At 45.7% G+C, this 13908-nt stretch overlaps 1 pseudogene; it reads left to right on the plus strand.

Moving 5' to 3' along the window:
* Positions 1-11757: 11757 nt before the first annotated feature.
* Positions 11758-12364, plus strand: LOC105999727 (annotated as a pseudogene).
* Positions 12365-13908: the final 1544 nt, after the last annotated feature.

The following is a 13908-nucleotide window of genomic DNA, read 5'->3' on the forward strand; positions in this document are numbered from 1 at the left end:
AATCATCCTTTCATGTAGAGAAGTAGACTAACATGTTTCCAGAATTGAGTAAATAAATCTATAAAAGTACTTAATAGAATACAATCTATACTTACAAAACTTTTTTTTTTTTTTGTCAATCATGGGGCTTGATCTAAGGGCCTGAGTGCTGTCCCTGACCTTTTGTGATTAAGGCTAGTACTCTACCACTTTGAGTCACAGAGCCACTTCCTCTACTTACTTTATAATGTATGCTCAGGCCTCTAGTTCAAGCTCCAGGACCTGCATACACATACCCCCAAAAAGAACTTGGAGGTATGGTTCTACCAGAGTACCTAAAGCCCTGAGTTCAAACCCCAGAAAGAGGCTCATAGGAAAGAACTGAGTGTACGTGTGTTGAGGAGTGAAGGGCATCTCATGCTGTAACATAGATTGACCCCAAGACAAGATGGAGAGAATAATAGGGACAGTTCTCCCACAATCTCCATTGTGCACCACCATACTAAGATCCAAGTACACTTTGATTTCAAATCAAATATATATACACATATCTCTATCTATATACATTTGTATTTCAGGCATCCCTCTTCCAAGAGACCTCTGTCTCTCTCCTGGACTCCTGAGCACAGTAAGTTGTCATTGTACCTGCCCAATGTGGCCAGACTAGTCACAAGAGGCGTTGAGACTCTTATTTCCAATAAACCACTAGAAAACCAGAAGTGGCGCTGTGGCTCAAGCAGTAGAGCACTCGCCTTGAGCTGAAGAGCACAGGGACAGCGCCCAGGCCCAGAGTTCAAGCGACAAAAAAAAAAAAAAGTTACTTATTTTTATATCACCTTAGAGTCGTTACAGATATCTCAAAATATAGTTTATATTCATTCCCACTTCGAAATTATAGTAATTATACATTCCACAAGATCTTATTAAGATTAACAATTTTTATTTTTGCACCACATGTTTAAAATACTTTGGTAACTGTATTGCAACATAATGGGCTTCTTTTGTAATCCTGTATATTTTATGTATTTAAGAAAATGATTTCAATGCCAGGCTTTTCTGGCTCACAACTGTAAACCTAGCTACTTAAGAGACTGAGATCTGAGGATGTGGTTTAAAGCCAGACCAGGCAGAAATATCCCCATGAGACTCTTATTTCCAATTTAACCACTCAAAAACCAGAACTGCAGCTGTGACACAAAGTGGTTAGAGTGCTAGCCTTGAGCTAAAAAGCTCAAGGACAGCACCCAGGCCCTGAGTTCAAGTCCTAGAACCAATACACAAAGAAAAAAGGATGCTGGGAATGTGGCTTAGTGGTAGAGTGTTTGCCTATCATGCATGAAACCCTGAGTTTGATTCCTCAACACCACATAAACAGAAAAAGGCAGAAGTGACCCTGTGGCTCAAATGGTAGAATACCAGCCTTGAGCAAAAGAAGCTCAGGGAAAGGCACAGGCCCTAAGCCGCAGGACTGGCAAAAAAAAAAAAATCACTACATTATTCTGAGAGGGAATCCATAAATTTCAGAGTATGAAAAGATTCAGTGGTACAAGGGATTTAAAACCTCCCCTGCCCAAGAGAGTAGCAGACACTGCCTTTCTTTTACCTCTTATGTGAAAGAGGATTGTGACTTAATGGCAGGAGTGAAGGCCTGATCCTCTCTCTGTCAACTTGTGTCACCTTTTCCTCTCTCTATCCCCCTGAGGTCATTCTGAACTCTTCCCACATTGAGAGAATTCTCTTAGGTGAGCACAAAAGCATTGAACACATTTCCACAAGAACAGCCATTAAAATGAATGTGCAGTTAAAGTCCACAAGTCAACACCATCTTCAAGTCTCCATCTTTCTCCACAAAATACCTTTCCCCCCTCCATAACTCTCTTCTTCCAAGAACAAAACCTAAGTATCAACTCTTGAGTGCTTTCTCTATTAAGCCTCTGCTAGTCATACAACAAAACCCAGTAGTTCTCAGTCATTTGAGTTTCACAGTGTTTAGGGGGTCTGTATGGTGATTCACTTTCAACTACTTTAGTATGACTAGTCCCCAATATGTGGACACATAGATTAGCTTTAATCTACACCCTAGGGGCTGTTCCCATTTGAAGAACTCTAATTAGGCACTCACACTGTAGGGGAATTAGTGAGCAATTGAAGTACCCTAATCAGAAATTCATTTTCTAGAGGTGGTTACATAAGGACTTCAGATCCATGCTTGATTTATAAATGAAGTCTGGAATTTGCTTCAAAATAACCTGGGAAGGGCAAAGGGCAGAGATAGAGATGTGAGGAGAATGGCCATGGGTTGGTAACTACTGAATGTGGCCAGTGGGGACTGCTGGGTAATGAGCTCAGCATTTCTGTATTGTGTATGTCTTCAAAACTTTCTATTATTGCCAAACATTGGTGACTCATGTCTATAATCCTAGCTACTCAAGAGGCTGAGATCTTAGGATTGCAATTCAAAGCCAGCCTGGGCAGAAAAATCCCCATGAGACTCTTATCTCCAATTAATCACTGAAAAGCCAGAAGTGGTGCTGTAGCTCAAGTGGTAGAGTGCTAGCCTTGAAGACAAAGAGGCTCAGGGACAGTATCAAGGCCCTGAATTCAAGATCCACAACTGAAAAAAAAAAGCTTCAGAGCCAGGTGCTGATGGCGCTCACATCTATAATCATAACTACTCAGTAGGCTGAGATATGAGGATCACTGTTTGAAGCCAGCCTGGAAGGAAAGTCTGTGAAACTCTTATATATCCAATTAATCACACACACACACACACACATATACACACACACACACACACACACACACACACACACACACACACACACACTGGAAGCAGAGTTATGGCTCAGGTAATAGAATGATAACCTTGAGTTAAAAAGCTTAAGGGATAGGGCTCAGGCCCTGAGTTCAAGCCGTAGTACTGACACAAATAATAATAATGGTAGTCCTTCCGGGGCTAACAGAAGAGTGTTTTAGGCAATTTGAATTTCCTGGGAAGCTTTGCATGTATTGAAATAGTAATACACCAAGGATATATTTAATGTCAAGGCTAATCTTTCAAATCTGTCAAGATTATAAGGAAACTTGCTTCCCTTGGTTTATATTTTATTTGAATCTATATGTCTGGTTTCCCTTTGGCTTTGGGAAAATGGGCGCACCCATCACTGCACTGGAAGACACTGAGTCACTGATGCTGTGTTCCCCCCTAACCTCTGGGACCACTCCCTGAAGGGAGGCTGTAGTGGGTGAAGGACCTTTCTCTGTGTAAGAGAGAGGACTTTTGCCTACCCAGCTACCTTGTGCCCTTTTGCATTCTATCCAAATGTAACAAAAAAAGTTACTGTCATGTGTGAATTGATACTATAAAATTGTTTTACCATCTGAAACAGGGTTTGCCTATTAGAGACAAAGCCCTTCTCCACTCTTAATTCAAGGTCATTCTGCTTCCTGGTCTCCTACACCGCAACATTATTTAGCTCCTGTTCTTGTAAACCTTGCCATCTACTCAGCTCATGTAGACAGCCTTGTTTGTCTTATCTTTATAGGAAGTTGATTTCAGTAATCGTTATAATTGGTCAAGAAACTCCAAGGCAGGATTGTTACTTAAAAAATGGATCCAGCCAGGTGTGGGGGAAAAAAAATCCAAACCCACAAAACCCTGAGTACATTCATTTGTAGTCCTAGCTACTCAGGAGACTGAGATCCAGATGATCACAGTTCAATACTATCATAGGCAGAAAAGTCTATCAAGCTCCAGATCCAAAATAAGCAACAAAAAGCCAGGTTGGCAGTGTGGTTCAAATGGCAGAGCACCAGCCAAACAAGTGCAAGGTCCTGAATTCAAAACCCAAGCAAACAACAAAGCAAAGTTGATTCATTCTCAATGTCCACTTCTTTATCTCAATGAAGATTACATTTTTAGGAGAAATAAAGTTGCTTCAGAGAGGATATGGAGACAAGGCTAAACTGTCTCTCAAGTATCTTAAGGGACTGGGAATGTAGCTCAGTGGTGGGCACCTGCCTAACATAGGAAAAGTACTGAGTTCTATTATCAGAACTTAAAAAAAAGTAATTGATAGGTATTTGGTTGTTTTTGCTTTCTACCCAAGCAACTACTACATAGATTTTACAGTGCAGACAGTGTAGACAGGTCAGATATTTAATGTTAAAATATGTCTTTATAATGAAAAGTGAAAATGACATTTGCGTTACTCTTGAGCTTTTATTTAAAAAAAACAACAACGTGAACAGGCCTCCTAGCTATTAGCCAAGCACTCTGTCACTTGAGCCATCCTATCTGTTCTTTCTTTTGTTTGTATTTTATGTTTGAGATAGGATCTCAACAACTTTTAGACTAGGCTGGTTTGAACTCAAGATCTTCCTACCTCTACCTCCTGAATAGCTGAGATTACAGGCCTGCCTGTACCACTAAAACTGTCTGGAAACTGTAAATATACAGAAGATCTTTTGTGTCCTTCTTGTGGCTTAAACTCAGGACCTGGGTGCTGACTCTGAGCTTTTTTTACTCAAAAGTAGTACTCTACCATCGGAGCCACAGCTCTACTTCCAGCTTTTTGATGATTAATTTGGAGATCTTCTGGCTTTGAACTGTAAGCTTCAGATCATCTCCTGGAGGAGCTAGGATTCTAGGCACAAGCCATTGATGCCCAGGCATAACAAGATCTTTTTGAAATGGTTTTGGAGAATTAGATTACCTTTTATCAAAAGTTCCTGTAATGGTTTTTTGTTTTGTATTTTATTTTATTGTAAAGATGCTGTACAGAGGGGTTACACTTATGCATAATGGTTTTTGGTTTTGGTTTTGTAAATGGCTACTAATATCTTGTAGCAACAGATAGCAATAGAACATTGCTTTTATGCATTTACAAAAAAATTATATAAAATACTTAAAAAAGACTATGGGGCAACCTAACTTCTCCTCTTTCACAGAAGAAAGTGACAAGGAAAAGGAGCAGGTCACTGAAAAGTAAAAACTAGTTACTACAACATAAATTTGCAGACAAGAGATTTGTTTTCTTTGTAAGAACTGCTGGAAGAGTAGTTTTAATTTTGATGACTGCCTCATGGATAGTCCATAACTTCAGTGGGCAATTATGTATGGAAATCCTCTCTGAAACAAAGAAAAAACTCAATTATGTATGGTCAGCTACACAGATGACCAACAATATATAACTTTTTAAAAATGATGCATTTAGGATTCATTATGCAAAAATTGAATTACATAACTTGAGTGTAGGGACTGAGTGGGGAAAGATAGGTGGGAATGATGGAAGCGGTGACATTGATCATGATGCATTGTACTTGACTTCTGGAATTGAAACCTCTTTGTAATTACTTAAGAGAAATGAATACTTTTAAAAATAGGGACTGTAATAGCTTCCAGACTGGTTGTAGTTTGAACAGACATTATTGAGCCATCCACTGCAGTATGTGTGGTATGGGTACATAATTAAGCCAAGTACATCTGGGGTGTTGGTGTGTTGCATTCACCTGGTCCGGCTGGAATATTGGGTGCCATGCTCATCAACTAGCAGAAACAGCCAACCCAGTGAGTCAGTAAGCATCTGGCTCTGAAAAGGCCCAGGGTCTGTTTCTTGGATTGTTTCTTTTCTTTTTTTTTTTTGGTCATGAAGCTTGAACTCTGGGCATGGGTGCTGTCCCTCAGCTCTTCAGCTCAAGGTGAGTGTTCTACCACTTGAGCCACAGTGCCACTTCTGGTTTTCTGGTAGTTAATTGGAGTTAAGAGTGTCATGGACTTTCCTGCATGCTGGCTTTGAACTGTGATCATCAGATCTCAGCCTCCTGAGTTGCTAGGATTATAGGCATGAGCACGGGCACCTGACTGGATTGTTTATTTTCACTGGAAAGAGAAGGAAAAGCAAGCTCATGCATGTTTAGTAGGTTGCATAGCACAGTTAAAGAATATGCTTTGGATTTTAGCCTGGCCTGGTGCAATTTTTTTTAAATTTGTTTTGCAAATTTTACTAGCAAGGATAGAAATCATCAGCACAAGATAACCAAATCCTATGGCTCTGAATATGTTCAGATATATATCAAAAACAGGGCGCTAGCCTGGCTACTCAGGAGGCTGGGATCTGAAGATTGTGGTTCAAAGCCAGTCTGAACAGGAAAAGGCTTTGAGACTCTTGTTTCCAATTAATTACCAAAAAGCTGATGGCTCTAGTGGTAGAGAACTAGTCCTGAGCAAAAAGAGCTCAGGACAGCATCCAGGCCCCAAGTTCAAGCCTTAGGACAGGCACTAAAACCAAAGCCAGGATCCAGTGGGGAGACTGGACTGGACCTCTTCACAGTGACTTCCCACACAGAGACACTAGAGACAGAGCTAATGAGACTCAGGCCCAGCTGCAGTAATGTGGGCTGAGGGGAATGGGACTGCCCTGGGGAGTGCTGATTACAAGAGTGAGTTCTTCAAGGGTGGTTCCCACTCCCTCTCTGTGTTCTGTTATCGGACCTGCTGTCACCAGCTGAAAAGGTGGATGACAGAGGCAAAGACAATTCCAGTCACTTTATCAGTAATTGCTCGTCAAGGGCTGGGGTGTGGTGGCTCCAACTGTGCACTGTCGAACCAGACATACCAATAGTCAATGAGGCCCTGAGTTTCACCTCCAGGATGGCCCAAACAAACCTTCCTCCCAAATAATAATGACCAGAGTCAAAGTTAACCAAAGTTAACCAAAATCCTCATATCTCTGCCTCATGAGTAGCTAAAATTACAGGCATGGACCACTAGTGCCTAGCATCAGGATATCCTTGAACAGAATCCAGGTGTGTATAAAGTACACACACAAGCTGATACGTGGTTTTACAGTGCAGCTGCCAAGAACAACTAGTCTAAGAATAAGGGCACACTCACATCATCTAGGTGCTCTGCTTTGTTTAATTTAAGAAGTGAACTAGGCACTAGTCACAGCTAGTGACTCTATGGATCATATTAAAACCACATGTACTCTACACAGTCATTACCTCTTTGTATTGATTTTTATCCACAGATAACAAGCAACATGCTTAGTTACTATAAAATGTCATCACCTTCTTTCTAGTTCTTTTATTACTATCCCTGATTCTCTTAGTTCTTGTTTATAATCACAGTCTAATCCCTTTCTATGCTCTAATGAGATAGAAATAGGGTGGTTAGATTGGGGGCGGGGGGGGGGGGGGAAAGAAAAAAAAGAAAAAGGAAAGGTATGCATTGGTGATGAAGCCTGTAATCCTACCTACACAGAAGGCTGAGATTTGAGGATCATGGTTTGAAGCCAGCCCAGGCAAGAAAGTCTGTGAGAATCTCATATCTAATTAACCACCAAAAAGCCAGAAGTAGATCGGTGCTTAAGTGGTTAGAGCACCGTCTTGAGTGAAAAAGCTGAGGCACAGTGCTCAGGCCCTGAGTTCAAGGTCCAGTACTGGCAAAAAAACAAAAGAAAGAAATATTGTAAAACAGCAATTAATTTTTTAACTTTATATATATACTATATGTATATAACTTTAACATTCATCAGATTAGTTTTCCAAGTAAATCAGTAAAACGCCTTAATCTTCTCTTCCAAATAATTCATTACCATCTGTGTTCTACATGGCAGCATTTTCTTATTTAATACATATGTCTCCCTTTTTGGGGAAGCATGGTAAGAGCTTTTGCCGCTTTGCCGCGGACCGGCTCTGTCAGGACGACGGAGGACACCTAGTGGAGGAACTGGAAATAGGTGGGGAGATGGCAAACAGACAACTCACACACAAGAGGAGTGAATGCTGAGTGCGATTTATTGCAGAGGATAACACGCTTTTATAGCAAAAGTCTCCATGAGAAAGGGCAAAAGGTTACACAATCTTGCTGCAAGGCTTCGTTCTTGGGTGGTCACAGGCTGGCCGCCTGATCTTGTTTTTTGGATGACGAGCTATGACAATAGGCACTTGTTTTCGGCTTTACCTCTATTTTTAAGAAATACAATTGGTTTCGATGTTGATCACCTATTAACCATTAACCAGAGCATATGGGCAAGGTGCTGAACAGAAAGGCATGAACTCTAGTACTTCATAGTTACTTTTGTTTAGTTTTATACTTTATATGTTTCAAATCTTTTCTAAGCAATTGTGCTTCTTTGCCATTCTTTAGAGGGTCCCCAATTTGTGGCAAAAAATCATGATATTCAGTATACTTAGTTAAATCTGGCCATATATCAAATTTAAGCTCATAGTGTCTTTTCTGTAACCCTTTCACATAATCGTTTACTCTTCTCCATAGAGGCCTTAACTGTCTCATAAGATCTTTCTTGTTCCTTCTTTGATAGTAAGCACCAAGGAGGCCTAGATCTAGCAAGAAAGAGAGTAATAGGAAGTTCTTTCTCCTAAGTAGTTTTCCCAACGATTGCCATCCTTATCATACACACCTGTAAAAGGCTATGGATCTGGGGGAAGTCTTTGGGGTCCTCTAGATAATGAAGGATCCCACCATTTTCCTCTGATAAGCCATTGCCACCTTTCATCTATCAACCTTTTAGGAATCTTATTTAGCTTTTGGTCTAAATATCCCTCTACATCTTTCTTATCTACAGGATATCTATATGAGTCTATTGTATATGCTTCAGGATTAAAGGAAAGTCTCCAGTAGCCATACATTCTTTCTGCTCTAGCCCTGCCTACAGCTTCTTGTAAATCTCTTACAAACAATTCCTTCTGCTGAAGTGACGTCATGAAACCCCCAATACTTTTATATTTACTTATGACTTGTCTACTAGCCTCCATAAGAGGGGCTTTCAGGGTAGCACTTAACTCTGGTGAGTTAGTCATATTCTCAAGACACTCATTAGATGTTGGAGTCATCAACACTTCCAAGAAAGAGCCTTGAATAAGGGAACATTGAGCATGAGTAAGTACAATAAGCAGCAGGAACAGTAAAAGATTAATAGGCGCTCTTATACAGCGAAGAAAAGAAAAACAGCAACACATCTTTCCCAGGGGCTTGCCAGCCTTTTCCAGGAGGTAGGCCTCTTTGAAGCCCCATTCTCAGATCTGAAAGCGGGTTTCCCATGCTAAGCAGACTCCACCGGAGTAGGCGTAGCAAGCTTTAATATGACAAGAAACAGAAATAAAAGAGTAAAAATACATTTTGTTTCAAACATAAATTCAAGGTACAAATTTGTGACACTCAGGATTCAGTTTCATATACTATCCACTAATTTCACAGCAATGCTATGAAACTTCAATATTAGGGAAAATGTAATTCTACTCTGGATACAGTTTATGGCTTGGGAACTATTGGATTGGACTTATTTACTTATTTGCCAGTTCTGGGCTTGAACTCAGGCCTACACACTGTTCCTCAGTTTCTTTTGCACAGGGCTAACATTCAACCGCTTAAGCCATAGCACCATTTCCAGCCTTTTCTGTGGTTCTGAGATATCGAATCTAGGGCTTCATATATACTAGACAAGCACTCTACCACTAAGCCACATTCCCAGCCCAGGATATAGGGTTTAAACTTGGTTGAATTTCAGTTGGGGGCCTGTGGCTCATGCCTGTAATTCTAGCTACTCAGAAGGCTGAGCTATGAGGACCACCATTTGAAGCCAGCCTAGAAAGTCCATGAAACTCTTATCTCCAACTAATCACTGCCCCCCTCCCCCCAAAAAAAAGCCACAAGTGGAGCTGTGGCTCAAGTGGTAGAGCAAACTCTGAGCAAAAAAGCTCAGAAACAGTGCCCAATTCCTTATTCAAACTCCACAGCTGGCACAAAAACAAGCAAAAGGCTGAATTTTATCAGATTGACTGAAAACTTCCATTTAGGGAAAGAAAAGGCATAAAACAATCCGAAGAGATGCACAGTTTTATCCAGAACACTAGGGGCGCTGACCCCTAGCTTTTTTCTCAAGGCTGGCACTCTACCATTTAAACCACAGCTGCACTTGCAGATTTTTAATGGTTAATTGGAGATCAGATTCACGGACTTGACTTTATTCTGCCGGCTGTAGTTTCAAGCCTGATCCTCAGGTCTCAGCCTCTGAGTAGCTAGGATTATAGGTGGAAACCATTTGATGCCCAGCTATTAAGCCATTTTTAAACTTGAAGACTTGTCAGAAAGAAAGGGGATTAAAAAAATGGACTGCTATCCTTTTGGTCAGGATATATACATACATACATATATATGTGTATGTATATATATATATATGTGTATGTATATATTTGTCGGTTGTGGGCCTGGACTCTGGTCCTGGGTGCTGTTCCTCAGCTCTTCAGCTCAAGGATAGCGACCTCAGCCACAGTGCGATTTGCGACGTTTTCTGCTTATGGGGTGCTGAGGAATCGAACCCAGGGCCTCATGCATGCAAGGCAAGCACTCTTACCATTGAGCCACCTTCCCTGCCGGTCAGGATATTTTTTTAAACGCTACTGTCTGTATAGGAGACCGGGTCCCCCACATTTCCCCCTCCAAACGCAAAACAAAACCTGTAAAGTTTTTCTTCTCCAGGAGACACAAGGGACATTGTCACCCTACCTTTGGCCTCAAAGATCGTATACAGGATGTTGTGCACAGAGAGCCCAGGTGGGGTGGGGGGTGGACTGATGTATGTAGCCAGCAGCCTAAAGACACCTGGGTTGGAACAGAACTGTGCCCCACGACGTCTCAAGAGTGCAGCACCTGGCAGGTGGTGGGCTTGGACTGCGGTGGGGGGTCGGGGCAATCAGCCCTGATCCACACGGAGTGCCGGAGGCTCTGCTGGAGGGGGGTGGTAAAGTGCGCGCCGCGGGGATCCATCGCGGGAGCAGGGGACGCGCCCCCTCCCGCGGACTTGACAAAAGCATCCCCCACCGACTTCTCCACGTTGTCCGGCAAAGACAGCGTGGGAGGCACCAAGAGGGGGCGACCGAGTGGAATTCGGCGAGGCCCACACCGCGCCCCGGGAGCGCACGGCGCGCGGCTTCTCCCGCCCCGTCCAGGCCAGGGGCAAAGCGGGGCACATTCGCGTTCCGTTCGGGCTTTGCTCCTCTGTAGTAAACAAAAGTGTGGCCGCCCGCCTCCTCCACGCTGGTTTGCCTCCTAGCAATCCAAACACTGAGAGGGCGAGAGACTCACAGAAACACTCGAGAATCACCAGAAAAGAATCCGCTGCCCGGTCCCTGCACCCACCACCACCACCTCACGGCCAGCCAGCCGCCTCCCGGTGGAAAAGCAGACCCTCGCCCAGGTCAGCGCTTATTGGCTGTGTGGGCAAGAGTACCGAGCGCCTATTGGTCAATCTCACAGTCAGTCGGGGCGCTGGCGCACTGGCCGCCGCGGTGGGGGGTGGGGGGAGGGAGGAGAGCGGCCTCGGATCCCGCAAGTCTGGCCAGCTGCATAGGTGCTGCTGCCGCCACCGCCACACTCCCTCAGGTTGGCGAGCCAACTGCGCCGCGTGCGTGGGGCCACTGAGCCCCAAGCTGCCGGCACCTTCGGAGCGTCCCTCCTTCCAGCGGCAGGTTCCTGTCAGCCCGAACGCCGCGCCCGCGCTGCCGGGCTCCGCGGCTCCGGCCTGCCGTCCAGTGGGCGCAGCGAACCCGGAGGTTCGTGGATGTTGATGGAGCCGCGAAGTTAAGTTCTGGGCTCGTCCTTCCACTCCGCCGAGCCTGCTGCTGCTGCTGACCTGCGTCCGCTCGCGGCACCCGTCTCGGCTCCCCTCCAAATCTCGGACCGCCTCAGCCACCCCTTCCCCTCCACCCATCCCCCTTCGGGCTGCTGCTCCCCCGTCTTGGCTCTCGGGCGGCTGGGGGGAGGGGCGGGGGTCACCATGGCCGAAGCGCCCCAGGTGGTGGAGATCGACCCGGACTTCGAGCCGCTGTCCCGGCCGCGCTCGTGCACCTGGCCGCTGCCCAGGCCGGAGTTTAGCCAGTCCAACTCGGCCACCTCCAGTCCGGCGCCGTCGGGCGGGGCGGCCGCCAACCCCGACGCCCCAGCGGGCTTGCCGTCGGCTTCCGCGGCCGCTGTCAGCCCCGACTTCATGAGCAACCTGAGCTTGCTGGAGGAGAGCGAGGACTTCCCGCAGGCGCCCGGCTCCGTGGCGGCGGCGGTGGCTGCGGCCGCCGCTGTCGCCAGCGGGGGCTTGTGCGGGGACTTCCAGGGACCGGAGGCGGGCTGCCTGCACTCGGCGCCGCCACAGCCCCCACTGCCCGGGCCGCTGCCTCAGCACCCGCCCGTGCCACCCGCCGCCGGGCCACTCGCGCGACAGCCGCGCAGGAGCAGTTGGAGGAACCTGGGGCCATCGAGAGCTCGGCCGAGAAGAGACTCACGCTGTCGCAGATCTACGAGTGGATGGTCAAGAGCGTGCCCTCTTCCAAGGATAAGGGCGACAGCAACAGTTCGGCGGGCTGGAAGGTGAGTGGCCCCGGGGGTGCGCGGTGGGGCGGGCGAGGGGCGGCTGTGCAGGTGTGTCCCGCCTGGCCGTGCAAGGCCAGGGAGCAGCGTCTGCGGGGACAGCGGCGTGAAGTGGCCGGAGTGCGGGACACTGGACTACGGGTGTGTGTGTGTGTGTGTGTGTGTGTGTGTGTGTGTGTGTGTACGCGCGCGCGCAGAGGAGTTAAAGTGGGACTGGGAAAAGGGCTTTTGTTTTTTTGGCCCAGACCGTCCCCCAACAAAGTTAGGGGACATCAGTGAGGACAGCAAAGTTTGCCAGGTTAAAAAAAATAGAGGGGTTCATTCGGAGAGGGTGCCCTTTCCCTCCCGGACCACCGATGGTGCGTTCCTCCCTAGCCTGAGACATGGAGCCCTTTCTGCCGCGCCAGGTCCACAAGGGCTTAATGAAGGGCCTCGAAGACCCTCTACCTGCAGCATTAGCCCCACAGGTGGAGGGACAGGCCGGCGGCGTCACGTGACGGCTGGGGGGACGGTCTGGGCCAGCCGTGCAGGTTCTGGAGGATGATGCACATTTTGCTTTGGTTTGTTTCCCATCCCCAAGTGGCCAAACTCAAGGTGAGCTTCTCAGACCCGTGCTGAAAGGATGGCCAATGCCTGCCCAACGCCGGTGCCTGGTCCATCTGGGCGACCATTCTTCCAAGTCCTTGGAAATGAACCTCCTTTAGCATGCTGGACTGTGCCTTACTTTAAAGGTAAAGGTAATGTTTGGGGGTTATTTGTAGTTTTGCTTCTCAAATGGCATTGTCAAGGTATTTTTCTTAAACTGGGAATATGCTTTCTTTTTCTTTTCAAGAATTTTGTAAAAAAAAAGTCTTTAAGGTTATATCCTATCATTAGTTCCTTGATCTGCTTGATTTTTTTTTTTTTTAATGGTCGGTCGTGGGGCTTAAACTCTGGGCCGGCCTGGGCACGGTCCCTCAGGTCTTCAGCTCAAAGCTAGTGCTCTATCACTTGAACCACAGATCCACTCCCGGTTTTCTAGTGGTTTATTGGAGATTAGAGTCTCATGGGGACTTTTCCTGCCCCGGCTGGCTTTGAACTGCCATCCTCAGATCTCAACCTCCTGAGTAGTTAGGATTACAGGTGTGAGCCACTGGCGCCCTGCCACTGATTCTTTTAAGAAATGAAAATATAATTGTATTTAAGACTTTGCTTAAGAGAGCCCTGAGTGCTCTGAATTAAGTTAGGACTGTGTCAGGAATCAGAGGACCTGCCTAAGCTCCCCAAAGCCCTGAAGCCCTTCCTTCCTTAGTAAGGCTTTGGGAGGGAAGGGACTGCCTTTGTTAAATGAGTTGGTGTTTCTGGTGTAATGAAAGTCAGTTGGTTCGAATTACAAAACAGCAAGTAAGTTTTCAGTTTGACTCAAAGGATAATTTTTTTCTTTTTTGATCATGGGGCCAAACTCTGTGCCTGATATCCCTCAGCTCTTCAGCTCAGAGCTAGCGCTCTACCACTTGAGCAACAGTGCCACTTCGGGCTTCTTCTGCTTATGTGGTGCTGAGGAA

Source organism: Dipodomys ordii, unplaced genomic scaffold (assembly GCF_000151885.1).
Source record: "Dipodomys ordii isolate 6190 unplaced genomic scaffold, Dord_2.0 Scaffold197, whole genome shotgun sequence".
NCBI classification, from domain to species: domain Eukaryota; kingdom Metazoa; phylum Chordata; class Mammalia; order Rodentia; family Heteromyidae; genus Dipodomys; species Dipodomys ordii.